This window comes from Hibiscus syriacus, unplaced genomic scaffold, assembly GCF_006381635.1.
Source record: "Hibiscus syriacus cultivar Baekdansim isolate YM2019G1 unplaced genomic scaffold, ASM638163v2 tig00110630_pilon, whole genome shotgun sequence".
NCBI lineage: Eukaryota > Viridiplantae > Streptophyta > Magnoliopsida > Malvales > Malvaceae > Hibiscus > Hibiscus syriacus.
In genome coordinates this window covers 579,663-594,774 of record NW_024062805.1, presented here as the reverse complement: position 1 = coordinate 594,774, position 15,112 = coordinate 579,663, and the positions used below count along the sequence as shown (strand labels likewise).

The window sequence follows — 15,112 nt, the reverse complement described above, 5'->3', positions numbered from 1 at the left end:
TGACCATCGTCGGAAGCACTAAACCTCGCCAGAGAACCGAAAATACCGAGGTATTTTCATAGATTTACTCCGATTAGGAGTCTTTTTGGGGAAACAAAGGTCGGATTCGGTCTTAGGGTGTTTAGATCTACGTTTTAGGTGGATTTGGGAATTTCCGACCACCGGGCGGTGGTCGGCGGCAGAATTCACGGCGGCAGACGGCTGCCGGATTCCCTCCGGTGAGGAATCTAGAGAGAGGCCAGAGAGAATTCTGGCTCTCTCTCTCTGCTAGAAAGAAAAAAAAAAGGAAATGAAATGGCTGGCCCTTCGGGCCACCGGTTTGGACCATATTCCTTCCCGAACGACGTCGTTTCGGGAAGGACTATGCGCGTAATTATAAAATAGTTAAATCCCCCGTAGTCCTCCCAACTTATAAATTTTATATTTGGTCACTAAACTGAATTTATAATAATTTTAATTCAGTCTTTGAATTTTAATTTTATTTATTTTAGTCCTTTTTATTAAAATAATATTTAGGATAAATGACAGATTTAATCCCTTAATTTTAATAAATATTTTTTAATCCCTGTTTATATTTTTAATTCATTTTATTATAAATCCGAATTTTAGATGATTTTATTTTGGTCACTAAATTATTAAATTAGAAAATAAAATATTTAATCCCTATAATTTCAATTAATTAAGAATTAGATTTAGTTTTATTTTATTATAATTTAGTTATTTATTTTATATGTTTTCATTTTACTGCTTAAAATATATTGTTTTAGTGATATTTTATTTTATTATATTGTTAAATATTTTTATATATTCATAATATACATATAATAAATAGTAATTTTTAAATATTTATTTTTAATATCAAAGAAGAGCAAAGAGGGGCAGCTGAAGATATTAATTTTTTTTATCCATATTATTATTATTATTATTATTATTATTCTTATTATTATTATTACTATTATTATTATTATTATTATTATAAATATATAAAACATATATATATAAATAATAATACTACCAATTACAATTGGACCGGCCCAGTTACAAACCAACCATAACCGGTCCAAATCAAACCAGAAACCCTAAACATTTGGGTTTCCAGTTAGGGTTTCCTAACCCTAATCTAAACCAGCCGCCTCATCACAACCGTTGGATCTGGCACGATCCAACGGTCCATGGCTCCAGAGGGAAACCCTAGGGTTTGATACCCTAGGGCCACGCGGCGCCGCCCCAGCTTCCACGCGGCTGCCGACAGTTTTCTCGCCGCCTCCGCCGCTGCCACGTCCCAAATGAAGACTCCAAAGATCAACGCCAGCCGTCCATGCAAGGCTACGGGGTGAGTCACCACTGGTAGTCCGGTGACTCACCGAGACCCCTCTTCGGACCGGTCCGACGGCTACGTGGTGGCTATAAAAGCCACCACCCCAACCTGAAAGAGACACAGAGACACAGAGACAGACACGAGAAAAAAAAAGAAAGAAAAGGAACAACAGAAACAGAGAGAGATACAAAAACTACCAACGATCCCAGTCCACAACAACACAGCAAAAACAAAAACGGAAGGAAAAGAGAGGAGAGAAGCTTACCAAAGAAGCCTTGACCATCGTCGGAAGCACTAAACATCGCCGGAGAACCGAAAATACCGAAGGTATTTTCATAGATTTACTCCGATAGTCTTTTTGGGGAAACAAAGGTCGGATTCGGTCTTAGGGTGTTTAGATCTACGTTTTAGGTGGATTTGGGGAATTTCCGACCACCGGAGGCGGTGGTCGGCAGAATTCACGGCGGCAGACGGCTGCCGGATTCCCTCCGGTGAGGGAATCTAGAGAGAGGCCAGAGAATTCTGGCTCTCTCTCTCTGCTAGAAGAAAAAAAAAGGAAATGAAATGGCTGGCCCTTCGGGCCAGCCGGTTTGGACCATATATTGTCCTTCCGAACGACGTCGTTTCGGGAAGGACTATGCGCGTAATTATAAAATAGTTAAATCCCGTCCGTAGTCCTTCCAACTTATAAATTTTATATTTTGGTCACTAAACTGAATTTATAATAATTTAATTCAGTCTTTGAATTTTAATTTTATTCATTTTAGTCCTTTTTATTAAAATATATTTAGGATAATGACAGATTTAATCCCTTAATTTTAATAAATAATTTTTTAATCCCTAGTTTATATTTTAATTCATTTTATTATAAATCCGAATTTAGATGATTTTATTTTGGTCACTAAATTATTAAATTAGAAAATAAAATATTTAATCCCTATAATTTCAATTAATTAAGAATTAGATTTAGTTTTATTTTTATTATAATTTAGTTATTTATTTATATGTTTTCATTTTACTGCTTAAAATATATTGTTTTAGTGATATTTTTTTTTTTATATTGTTAAATATTTTTATATATTCATATATACATAATAAATAGTAATTTTTAAATATTTATTTTAATATCAAAAGAGGACAGTCTTAATACAACTGGATGTCCTATTCTGATATTTTAAAATTAAAAAGTAAACAATATTATTTAAATTAATATTTATCAATATCAAAGAAAAGAGCTGTCTTGTCTTAAGGTACCTAGAAGTTCTTTTCGGATATTTTTAAATAAATAAATTTTTTTATATAATTTTGAAATAATAGAATTATAATTAAATATATATTTGAATTTTAAAAATTTTTAATAATAGACAATTTATAATTAAAAAGTACCAATTTTGGGCGTTGTAGGGGTGCTAATCATTCCCTAAACGTAACCGACCACGAATCCCTTTTTATTATTAAAAAGAATGAATTTTTGGTTATAAACGCAGATCAGTTTATTTTTTAATTGGTGTTTTATTAAAACTCTTTTAAAAAATTTTTTAGGTATTCGACCTACCTGACCCAAAAGGCCGATGGCGACTCCTAAATTATTTTCAAAATTATTTATTCACGTCAATTGCCCCGCCAAAATTAAATATTTCGTGCCCGGACGAAAACCGGTTACGACAGTATTTGAGCTCGTCTAGTTGATTAGTACGAAGGCAACTTAATGCATTCGGCCAGGGAAAAAGTATCCCCATTATGGAAGCACAACGAATACATCTCAACGATATGAAATCATCGCAGAGGATAAGAATCATCCAATTCCTAATAGTAGCACAGTCTATAGAATTTTAAAAACGAAGGAAAAGCTCTGGTCTTTTTTATGTATTAGTGTTCAGGTGCTACAAGTACGTTTACTAGCATTATTTGAGAAGTTTTAGTCTAAATCTTGTCTAAGTCTAGGACAAAGACAAAGATCTAGCTAGTAGATTTTGTCTAAACTAGCTTATAGTCTGTAAGACTATTCGAGAAGCTACTCCCGTTTCTACTGACCACATGACAATTGTTTACCTATATGGCTTATCAAGTTCAAAGGAGTAATCAATAAGCGTTTTATGTCATCATCGATTGGTGTTGGTTTCTAAGATGAGACTCTCTTCCTTTCGATGTTTCCTCTTGTGCCGTTGAGGAGGCATATCCTACAATGGTTAGTGAGAAGATTATTTGGATTTTTTACGAGAGTTACCTGCCGGAGATAGTAGCTAAAAGAGTGGCGTCCTAGAGCCTTTCCTCTTCCATTAGCTATTGTACATTGTCGATCGCTCTGCTAGTCTTCTGTCGAAGATAGCTCAAATGCTTTGTGATCGATGTTGCTACATCGACTTTCTAACACTAATAGGAAGATCGATCTGAGTAAGCAAGACGAGCGTTTGGCCTTTATGAGTGCCAGCCTAAGATGGCAAAATAGGTAGGGAAGATTTCAGGAGGAAGATAAGAGATGATATCGGCTATTTGGCCTTTATGAGTGCATTTTGACTGATAATTTCTCGATCGTAGTTGTTTCACGCTCGCTGCAACATTTGTCGAGGGAATAAATACATTGGGTGGTTGTTGGTGGTTCACTCCTTTTGATTTAGACAGAGAATCGCAATTAATCAGAAATCGACTGTTATCTAATGTCGAAGTGTTATGTCTCCATAAGGAGGTAGAGAAATGAAGAATATAGATAATTTTTATAGAAGTCTCATCGTATCTCTCATCATACTCCAGATGTTATATGAATATAGAGACTTGTTAGTGCATATGTCAGTCGTAGGGTTATAATAGCCACCGCAAGTTGACAAGCTAAACGAATATAGTCAAATAACAGTAGATTTAGTTCTAGTTGGCCGCATGAGCTTGTCAGAAGTCACATCGATTAGGTGCAATTTCCCGAAATTTAAATCTTTGAGATCTTTCCTCGAGAATTTTATCTTTATATCTTTCGAAGGTTATTTAGTATCACAAGATTAAAGATATTTTAGAATCCTCTAGTGGACGTGATATTTTGATGATATGCAAAAGATCTTAACACTCTCCGTTGATATTGGAATGTTAATTTCATTTTCCTCATTGAAGTTTCTAAAGTAAAAATTGATCACTAACGTTATCGATTTATAACAAAATGGTCACTCGTCGTTATTAGTTATTGAGGTAATTGAGTGTTGATGTGGCATGTTATATTAGTAGTTTGGACCTTTTAAAAGGCTCGTTGCCACATCTCACTTTGTACAAATGGTCAAATAACTTCTTTACCATTTTTTTGCTGCGCCTTTTCACTTCCTATTTATAATCAAAACCTGGTTGTTTTCATTTTTGAATTTTATCACCATCATCATCAAAGAAACAAGGCTTCTCACGAAACTGGATGAACGAAACAAGAGAGTAACATGGCAGAAAGAAATGCTTTCCTTGAGATTGTTTGAAGACGCTGTACTTGTTACAGCCAATCGAATTCAAATGCCAACGATTTAACCACCAAAAATAAAACACAAGAACCCTGTAAATGCTTACAATGTCACCATTAATTGCATATAAATTTGTTAGACGAAAGATTAATGTGATAGAAAGCAACCAAGTAGCATATAATTCTTCTGTAAATCATTTTTTATATTATTGTACAAGAAAAATAAAATAATTTTAGAAAAAATAAGATTTTTCTTTCTATATGTAATGCATTCATGGGGGACGTAAATAACTGTAAATGCTTACACTGTCACCGTATTAATCATGCTAGACATATCACATGAATAAAAACGAACAATAATGTTCCATTTAATATTTGATAAAATATTTAATGTGCATATATATTTTAAAATATTTAATATAATTTTATATTATAAAAAAGATTGATAATCATTTTACATGATTTTCTTAAAAACATAATATGATTATAAGATAGTATTTATGTCTGATTTTAAGTCTGAAGAGATTCACATACACTTGTGTACTACAAATAAAGCTATTCAATATCAGATCACTTAAGAAGAAATTACAAAATGTTTTTTTGATCTAAAATATTAAAATATATATATTACAAAATATATAGATATTACAAAAAAATAGATATATTCAAACTCATATCACTTAAGAAGAAATTACAAAATATTAAAAAACAAAATATATAGATATATTAAAATACTAAAAGCATTACTAAAATTTAGAAAAAATTAAATGGTAAATAACACTAGTGACCACCTAACTATTGCCTCCTTTCATTTTAACCACTGATATTTTGATTTAATCAATCAGACCACCTAACTATTTAAATGATTTAAATTTTAACCATATTCAAACTCATATCACTTAGAAGAAATTACAAAAATTAAAAAACAAATATATAGATATATTAAAATACTAAAAGCATTACTAAAATTTAGAAAAATTAAATGGTAAATAACACTAGTGACCACCTACTATTGCCTCCTTTCATTTTAAACCACTGATATTTGATTTAATCAATCAGACCACCTAACTATTTAAATGATTTTAAATTTTTAACCGTCAAGCAATCAGCTCCGTTAAATGTAACGGGTAGTGGCCTTATTGAAACATTTAAATAGTTAGGTGGTCTGATTGATAAATCGAAATATTTGAGGTCAAAGTGAAAGGAGACAATAGTTAAGTGGTTACCAGCGTAGTTTACCCAAAAATAAAACATGACACACACTATAAAGATAAAATATAAATTATTAAAAAAAAAAAATAAAAAACATATTTACATAATATATACATGTAAATATAGACATGCAAATAAATTAATCATATTCATATAGTTGAACTAATAAAGTAATAAATTTTTTATTTCATATACATATCAATCATCATTAAAGATGTTATATACTTTATATTATACATATACACATATTAAATATTATTTTATTATACAATCATGTCTTGAACACTTATACTAAGTATTTTGACTAGATTAGTCGAGACCCATGAATTTTATATCTAAATACAATTAGGAAACATCCTAAGTTATTTGTATCAATACACGCATCTAATCATATTTCAAACTAATCTAATTAGGATACTTGGTATAAATATTGACGATATGGTAATAACTATATGTTATAGGTATATATTATATATAATATTTATTTTTAAATTTTTTATAATTTATTATTTAATAGCTGTGATATATATTTTTTATTAATAGTTTTAGTATATATTTTTAATTATTTCAATTTAATCACTGAACTTTATACATTATATTTTTATCACCACTAAATTTGTAATTTACCCTAAATATATAAAAACTCCTAAAATAGACTTAACAAATAGGATAACTATGTATTTAGTCACATACTATTCGAGTGATTTTATTTTGGTTCTCTCAACTTTTTTTTTTACAATCATACCTAATTTTACGTTTTGGTTTCATTTTGGTAACCTATTGTTAAAAAAAATTGTCTACATTATATTTTTTTATTTTTGATGTTCAATAATAATATGGCGGTAACTTATGATGATACATCAACATCACCGTTAATGTTTTAATGGAAGGTGTCAGAATGAAACCAAACGTAATGTTAGGCATGCTTTTTAGGGAAAAATAGTTAGGCGACCAAAACGGAACAATATGAATAGTTAGGTGACTAAGCATGTGTTTGTTTTTACTGTTCCACCTCTTCAAACCTTTTATGTTCTGCGCCACGCAGACCACACACAGACATTAGGCTTTGCAGACCGTTTGTTTAGAAGACAGAAGCTCTTCTAACGTCTGCACGAGCTTTTTGGTGCAGACATGGTTTTATTCTTCAAACCTCTTCAAGAACATATAAATATGGTTATTTATTAAATAATTTTAAATAATTAATAAGGTTATTTATTTTTAAATATTTAATTTTAAAATAATTTATTAAAATAATTATTTTAAAATAATTTTAAATATTTATTTAAATAATTATTAGTATGGATTGATTTATTTTAAATATTTATTAGTATGGATTGATTTATTTTAATATTTATTAGTATGGATTGATTTATTTTAAAATATGGATTGATTTATTTTAAATAGTTTATTAGTATAGATTGATTTATTTTAAAATATGAATTGATTTATTTTAAAATATGAATTGATTTATTATTGTAGTTGTATGAATTGATTTATTTTAAATAATTTATTAGTATGGACTGATTTATTTTAAAATATGGATTGATTTATTTTAATAATTTATTAGTATGAATTTATTTATTTAAATATGGATTGATTTATTATTGTAGTTGTATGGATGATTTATTTAATAATTATTAGTATGGATTGATTTTTTTAAATAATTTATTATTGTTGTATGAATTATTTAATTTCAGTATTATAAACTAAAATTATTTAAATATCAGTATTGCAAAATTCTTTTAACTTTAAAAAATCAATTTATTTATATTTCAGTTCATTTTAGCAGTATGCAGACGTTAAAAAACAAACAGTCTTCTTCTTGCACACTGCAGACTTTTGATTTACCTCTTTTGCTGCGGATGCATGCAGATGTGGTCCGCAGATGTGATTCGCAGACTGCAAACCTTTTACTTCTATAAAAACAAACACCACCTAAATGTGTTGTTTATTCTAAAATAAGCACTCACGGTGTACGAAAGACCAACGCGTTTATGTAGAAGTGTGGAATTTTTCAACTTAGGTTCTGGGAAATAGAAACAAAGCGGCACCCCTCACGGCTAATTTGGTACTACTTTAACATTGGTCCTTCCTCCCTACCTTCCTTGTCTACTTTAACATGGGTCCTACCGTCGCTTGAGGGTAAATAATCAACCAACTAGCTGCTTTGGTTTTCTTGCATACTGAGCTTTGATTAACTATCAATCATTTTTTTTTGTTCAGGATTTTTTAACAACGGTAACTTCGAACAAGCACCCAAGAAAGAGAACCTCAACAAAACAGTGATTGGGGAGATACTCGCTTCCAGGATGGGAAATCCAAGGCCTAGTGGAGTTCGTCTCGGGGGGTCCTCAGCCTGGTGGGTTTTACTTCCCCATTCCCCGTGGTACTCATGCTGTGAGGCTAGGAAATGATGCTTCTCTCTCTCAGAGCGTCAATGTCAACCCCGGCTTCGTTTACTCCATCACGTTTGGTGCTACCAGGACTTGCGCCCAAGATGAGGTGCTCAAGATCTCGGTGCCCGGTCAGACCTCCGGCATCTCCATTCAGACCCTTTATAGCACAGACGGTGGTGACGCCGTGGCTGTTGCTTTCAAGGCTACCTAAAAAGCAGTGAGGGTCACATTCCATAACACAGGAGTTCAAGAAGACCCTACCTGTGGACCCCTGCTGAATGCCATTGCCATCAAAGAAATGCCGCCTCTAACTTATACACAAGGTAATTCATATTCATTGAGGATTTACCAGGTAATATATGTAGCTGAACACAAAAATAAGTACATATAGTAATGTTTAACCGAAATGGATTTTGAAATCCGAATTTTCTAATTTACACCACCATTGTGAAAGCAGGGAACCTAGTAAGAAACGGTGGGTTCGAGATAGGTCCTCATACCTTCAAGAACTACTCAACAGGGGTCCTCCTGCCTCCGCACAAGCAAGACAGCATTTCACCACTCCCCGGGTGGATCGTCAAGTCCCTAAAGCCAGTAAAATTCATCGACAAGAGGCACTTCTCGGCTCCTTCAGGGCTGTTCGCCATCGAAATGGTTGCTGGAATAGAGAGTGCCATCGCCCAAGTGATCACAACAGTTCCCAACAAACTCTACACCCTCACATTCACTGTCGGAGATGCCAGGAACGATTGCCACGGATCGATGATGCCTTTGCCGGCAAGGATACCATCAAAGTCCCATACGTATCGCAAGGAAAGGGGGGATTGAAGACGGCGAGCTTGAAGTTTGAAGCAATCTCAGATAGAACAAAGATTACATTTTACAGTGCTTACTACCCACACCAAGTTGCATGATTTCGGGCATATGTGCGGGCCTGTCTTGGATGATGTCAAGGTTATCCCCGTCTCTTAGTCTAAAACCATATGGTGATTTGAGCTTCTAATAACTTCATCGTGTGTGATTTTTACATGTTTAATTTGCAAAAGTGTGAGTAAGAAATTAATTATAGCTTAGAATAAATTACCCTTGCCAAGTTTATTTCAGCATTGATGAATGATGATTATTCCTTAATCACTTTTTTCCCTTACCTTATATTAGGATCATTCTAAGCACTTTAATTATTAGATGCCAATAAAATAATATTAATTTTCGATTGGTTCTAAAAGAATATAATTATTTTAAAAAATAAAACTTATATTCAAAAATAAAATAGTGAAAATATATTTGATATCTAATTTTTTAAAATAGAGATAAATAAACAATTATTAAATAAGTAAATTAAAATATAATTATAAAAAAATCAATTACATAAATTTAATATGTGAGGTATATAAATATAAAACAATAAAATTGATAAGAAACTTTGTAACATAAAAATTATTTCATTTTATAATAAGAATATAATGTTAATGCATATTGGACACCAATTAAAATTTAAAAAATACACAAAAATACTGTCAACACACATTTTCGTCCTATTAGGATTCAAACTCCTAAAAATATGATAAAATTTTGCTAGGATTCAAAACTCCTAAAAATAGGATAGAGTTCTATTAAGATTTAAATTCCTAAAGATAGGATCCACAAGCACTATAAATAGCAATTGTAACTCACCATTGTAACACACGATTTACACACAAAACATAGAGGAAAGCACAGGAAGATACAAAGGCAAAACTATTGTAAAGGATTCGAAAAGGAAATAAAAGGTAACATTTTATTTTTTCTTTCTTTTGTATGTGCACGTTATTTTTCTTGAGATTTGGTTCGAATAACCCAAAAACGTGGGTTGCGCCGATGACCAAAATGGGTGGGGTTTCGAACCTAGATCTACCCCAAGGCTTATTTTTAAAAGCCGGTTTGATTTTCGGTTAAAGGAGGGGAAGAGCTTTTTAAAAATCTATATTAGTCCCTTTATTTATTATATGGATATTTTATTCATTTATTTTTATTTATGTTATTATTATTATATGTATATATATATATAATTATTTTCATTTATTTTTTTACTATTATTATTATTATTATATATATTTCTTTAATATTTACTTATAAGTCTAATATTACTATATATATTGTAATTATCTTTATTTGTTTTTTTACCATTATATGTGTATATGTTCTTTTCGTCATTTAATTTATTAATTTATATATATTTACTTTTTTATTTATTTTATATATATATATTATTCGTACTTTGTTATTATTATGTTGTTATTTGTTTTATTTATTTTCTTTTTCTTTTTCTTTTTTATATATATTTTATTATTTGTTTTTTACTTACTATTTTATCTTTGCTTTCTTTATTTTATCATTTTACTTAATTTGTTTTCTTTTCATTTTAATTTAATTAATTAATTTCTTACCATTTTATCTAACATGGATTTTTTACTTTCTTAAGGGTACATTTTCAATCAATCAAATGTAAGTTTTGGATCGTTATTTTACCTTTCAATTAAAACTTTCAACTTTCTTAATTAAAGACAACTGAAAATTACATAGTACCGAAAGGGCGGTTCAAGGGTGCTAATCCTTCCTTGACCGTAACCGACTCCCGGATCCGACATATCACTGGTAAGACGCAGATCATGTAAGAAATAAGGTATCTGATCAACCCACTTTTCGTAAAGTAAATGATCGGTGGCGACTCCCAATCCATTTTTCACGTCGAAGCCCAATTCCGGGGCACAACTGAAAGACGGTTGCGACAGCTTGGCGACTCCGCTGGGGACACAGGTAAGTGAGTCAGGCTAAGGTAATTTCCAGTTATCTTTTTAATGAAAAGGGTAAGTTTAAATTTTAAGGTAACATTTCGATCCTTATTACTTACTTTTGATTATATTTTCGAGTAAATAGTTATACTGACCGTTTTTTTAATGATTTCAGCCCTTAAAGATTTTTGATCCAAAGGCTCTATACCCGAGCTCCGAACCCGTTTAAGTGGGGGTGAAAGCGACGCCTTCGTGTGAATTTATTCATCGTATGGGCCTAGCAAGTAACCTTCGGGATTCAATATACCTTATGCCTTCGTGTGAATTTATTCTTCGTATGGGCATAAGAGAATGTGTCATCTCGAATTTAACTTAGTCCACACAAGCCTGTGATGGGTTTAGGACTAAAGGTCTGGTAGGCCCAAGGGGGCACTAGCAAGGAGAACTCGAGTACCGTTTTTTAGAACCTAACCCAAGAGACTATGGAGAAATTAAGCCTACCCCGAAACCACATTCCGAAACCTATGACATTTTTTTTAACCTTGTTGTTTTTGTGTATTTTACTTATTTATTTTTATATTATTATTTTACTAACCTTTTTGCCTTTGTGTTTGTTTTATAGCATTTTGCATCATAACAAGAGGTTACTGATCCCTGAAAAGGTGTTTATTACATAAAATAATCTGAATTAATGGACAAAGGTGTTGTAATACAAGAGACTAAGAACCCTGAGGTACGACTATGGTCCGAGAAGACTCGGAAAGAAAAGGGAGACAACCTTCAAGAAAGCTATGTGTCAGAGCTGGTTAGATACGCATCTATTAGCCTAAACAGAACAATGTGCAGGAGCTTCGAAATATCTGGGACAGTTGGAAGAATGATCGGAAACAGAAGTTCAGCCAACGGTACGGTGACATTGCACTTTTACTTCACGTTAGGATTGATGAGCCCTTGATTAGAGCCATGGTCCAATTCTGGAACCCGGGATACAGTTGTTTCACTTTTAACTGGGAGGACATGGTGCCTACTATCGAATAAATACACCACACTGCTACACTGTGAAAACATCAAACTAGGGCGAGTCTATGTTAAGCACACCAAAAGTCAGCCTTTCAAGAGTACACTGACCAGAGTCACGGGAGTAGATGAGAAATGGGTAATTGATCGGACTCAGCGCAGAGGCAGCGGGGAAGGAATTGAATGGATCCACATAAGGCAATTAATGAAGAACCACCCTGATGAGTGGAAAACTATAGACCTTTTCGCACTAGGTCTGTACGGTTTGATTATTTTTCCGAAGGCTTTGGGGTACATTGACGCAGCCTTGGTGGAATTATTTGAACAACTACTGAAACAAGTCAACCCAGCACCAACCATCTTAGCAGAAACCTTTCGTTCTCTTAATCATTGCAGAAGAGTTGGTGGAGGAAGATTTATTGGGTGTGTTCAGCTCCTTCAAGTATGGATTCATAACCACTTATGGAAGACCAACGGGGTTGCCTACCGTCGATTTAGCACTACCTATTCACCTTTGGGAGAGTTCATCACCATGAAATGGCATGAATGTGCTTCAAAAGAGAATTGGATGAAAGTCTTCACTCATCTTCAGGACCGAGATATTGCCTGGAGAGCCCCCTGGTTGTTCCTCAGTGATGTTCTTTTCCGGTGTGAGGGCTTTGACACGATGACCTTACTGGGACTTTGGGGTGCAGTTGGGTATGCTCCATTGTTAGCACTGAGACAGTATGGGGCACGTCAGTTTGTCCCAGCAACATGCGGGCTATCTGGATCAGAGTTTGGGTATCACGGTAACAGCTATAAGAAGATGATCAAGGAAGCAGCCGATTCTTGGAAGAAAATATTCCAAATGGACATTGTAGCTGCCAAGAACATGCTTACCCCGGATTATGTGGAATGGCGAAGATTGAGGAAAAATGACAATATTTCGGTGCCAGACTGTGAGGACACCCGAACTATGGAAGAACGTCTCAGGCCTGTCCCTTCTGAACTCGAGATAACCAAGACAGAGTTTGAAGCTGTGAATAATGAGCTGAGGCAGAGGATAAAAGAACTTGAGGCTGAGCGCTATCAGCGGAAGCTGGATGCCGATTATCAGAAAGATAAAGTAGACAAACTGGAAAAGGAACAGAAAATAGTCTGTTTTGAGCTCGAAGACTTAAGAAAGGGGTATCAAGATGCTGTCAAAGATAACTCCAAGTTGAAAATGTCCTCCGAGTACTGGAAGATAAGATGGCTCAAAACAGTCAGAGCACTCTGGAATCCATCAAGAAAAACCAGGAATCATTGGTCGACCAAATAGTGGCCAAGTTATCATGTTTACAACAAGTTAGTACAGAAGGGGGAAGTCCCTTCGAAGGGGTAACCATGTCACCAACCTCACAGGTGATTATGTCACCCGAGATCTTACCCAGACCACAAGAAAATTCTTCTGCTGACAAAGGAAAAGCACCATCTGCTGTAAAGGTGCAAACTTCCAAAACTAATCCTGATAATCATCCGGATGATTACAGTATCCCGGATTTTAATGAAGATGACAAAGCGAAAAGGATGGAAGAGAAGATCAGGATGATAGAAGATCGAATGAAGATAGTCCAAGGGGATCATGATTATTATGGAGTGGACGCAAGGGAGCTAAGCTTGGTTCCAGATTTGGTGCTTCCACCAAAGTTTAAAGCTCCTGAGTTTGAGAAGTTCGATGGGAACAGCTGCCCATCAGCCCATATCACTATGTTCTGTCGGAAGATGACAGGATATGGAGGGAATGATCAACTCCTGATCCACTGCTTTCAGGAGAGCCTATCCGGTTCAGCTATCCACTGGTATAATCAGCTCAGCCAAACTCACATCAAGACATGGAAAGACTTAGCCAAGTCTTTCCTATAACAATATAAGCATATCAACGATATGAGACCAGACCGGGTTATGCTGCAAAGCCTGGAAAAGAAGCATAATGAGAGTTTCCGACAATATGCGCAACGATGGAGGGATTTGTCTGTGCAGGTTCATCCACCCCTGGATGAAAAAGAAACTAGAAAGTTGTTCGTACAAACCCTAAAGGCACCCTACTTCGGACACCTGGTGGTAATTACATTTGGAGGTTTCTCAAATCTAGTTATGGCTGGTGAGATGATCGAGCTAGCTATAAAACAAGGAAAAATTGAGGGAGATATCAACAATGTCAATACCTACAACGCCAACAAAGGTGTTACGGTCTCAAGTCCAAAAACTGTTGCAGTTGTACCGTCTAGTACTTCTAAACAAACTCAGAGAGGACCAAGGAAAGAAAAGATTTGTATCAGTCCAATCCCAATGACATATGAGGAGTTACTCCCAACGCTAGTTGAGAAAAATCTTGCGACTCTAGTTCAATCCAAACCTAGAGATGCCCCATATCCTGAAGGTCATGATATTAACGCCGTATGCAGCTATCATATTGGGAGCTTAGGGCACACCACTGAGAATTGTGGGGCATTGAAACGTAAGGTCCAAGATCTGATCGATTTAGGGGCATTCACTTTCAATATGTAATGGGGCATTCTGATCGAGAGTCATATGGGGCATCCATTAGGAATTTTGTTGCATTGTCAAGTATATCATCTTGTTTGAACTTGTTTTTCTTTCGTACTTCTTATGCGTGAACATTTTTAAGTCACTTGACGTTTAAACATTTTAAATAAAATGCTTCCTTCTTAGGAGATGAGCAAATTTTAATCTTGAATTCCTTGAATATCACCTCAATTAAAAACTGTTTAATAATTGAGGTTGTAAATCTTTGACAAATGACAAGATTGAACCCTGCAAAACAAAGACCCCTTGGTTCTAATTTAAAAGATACATCAGACTACATATTTTTCTCTTACCGAGCTAAGTTTTCTCTTCTCATGAAGAGTCCATCCAAGGTTTGGTATTCAGACACGTATTAAGAGCGAACAGAATAGGGCAACTAGCACATGAGATTGCAAAACTA

The 15,112-nt window shown here is 33.9% G+C and overlaps 1 pseudogene; it reads left to right on the top strand.

The window, feature by feature from the left end:
• The window catches only part of LOC120136442, a 28,040-nt pseudogene extending 18,701 nt beyond the window's left edge, over positions 1–9,339 (top strand).
• Positions 9,340–15,112: the final 5,773 nt, after the last annotated feature.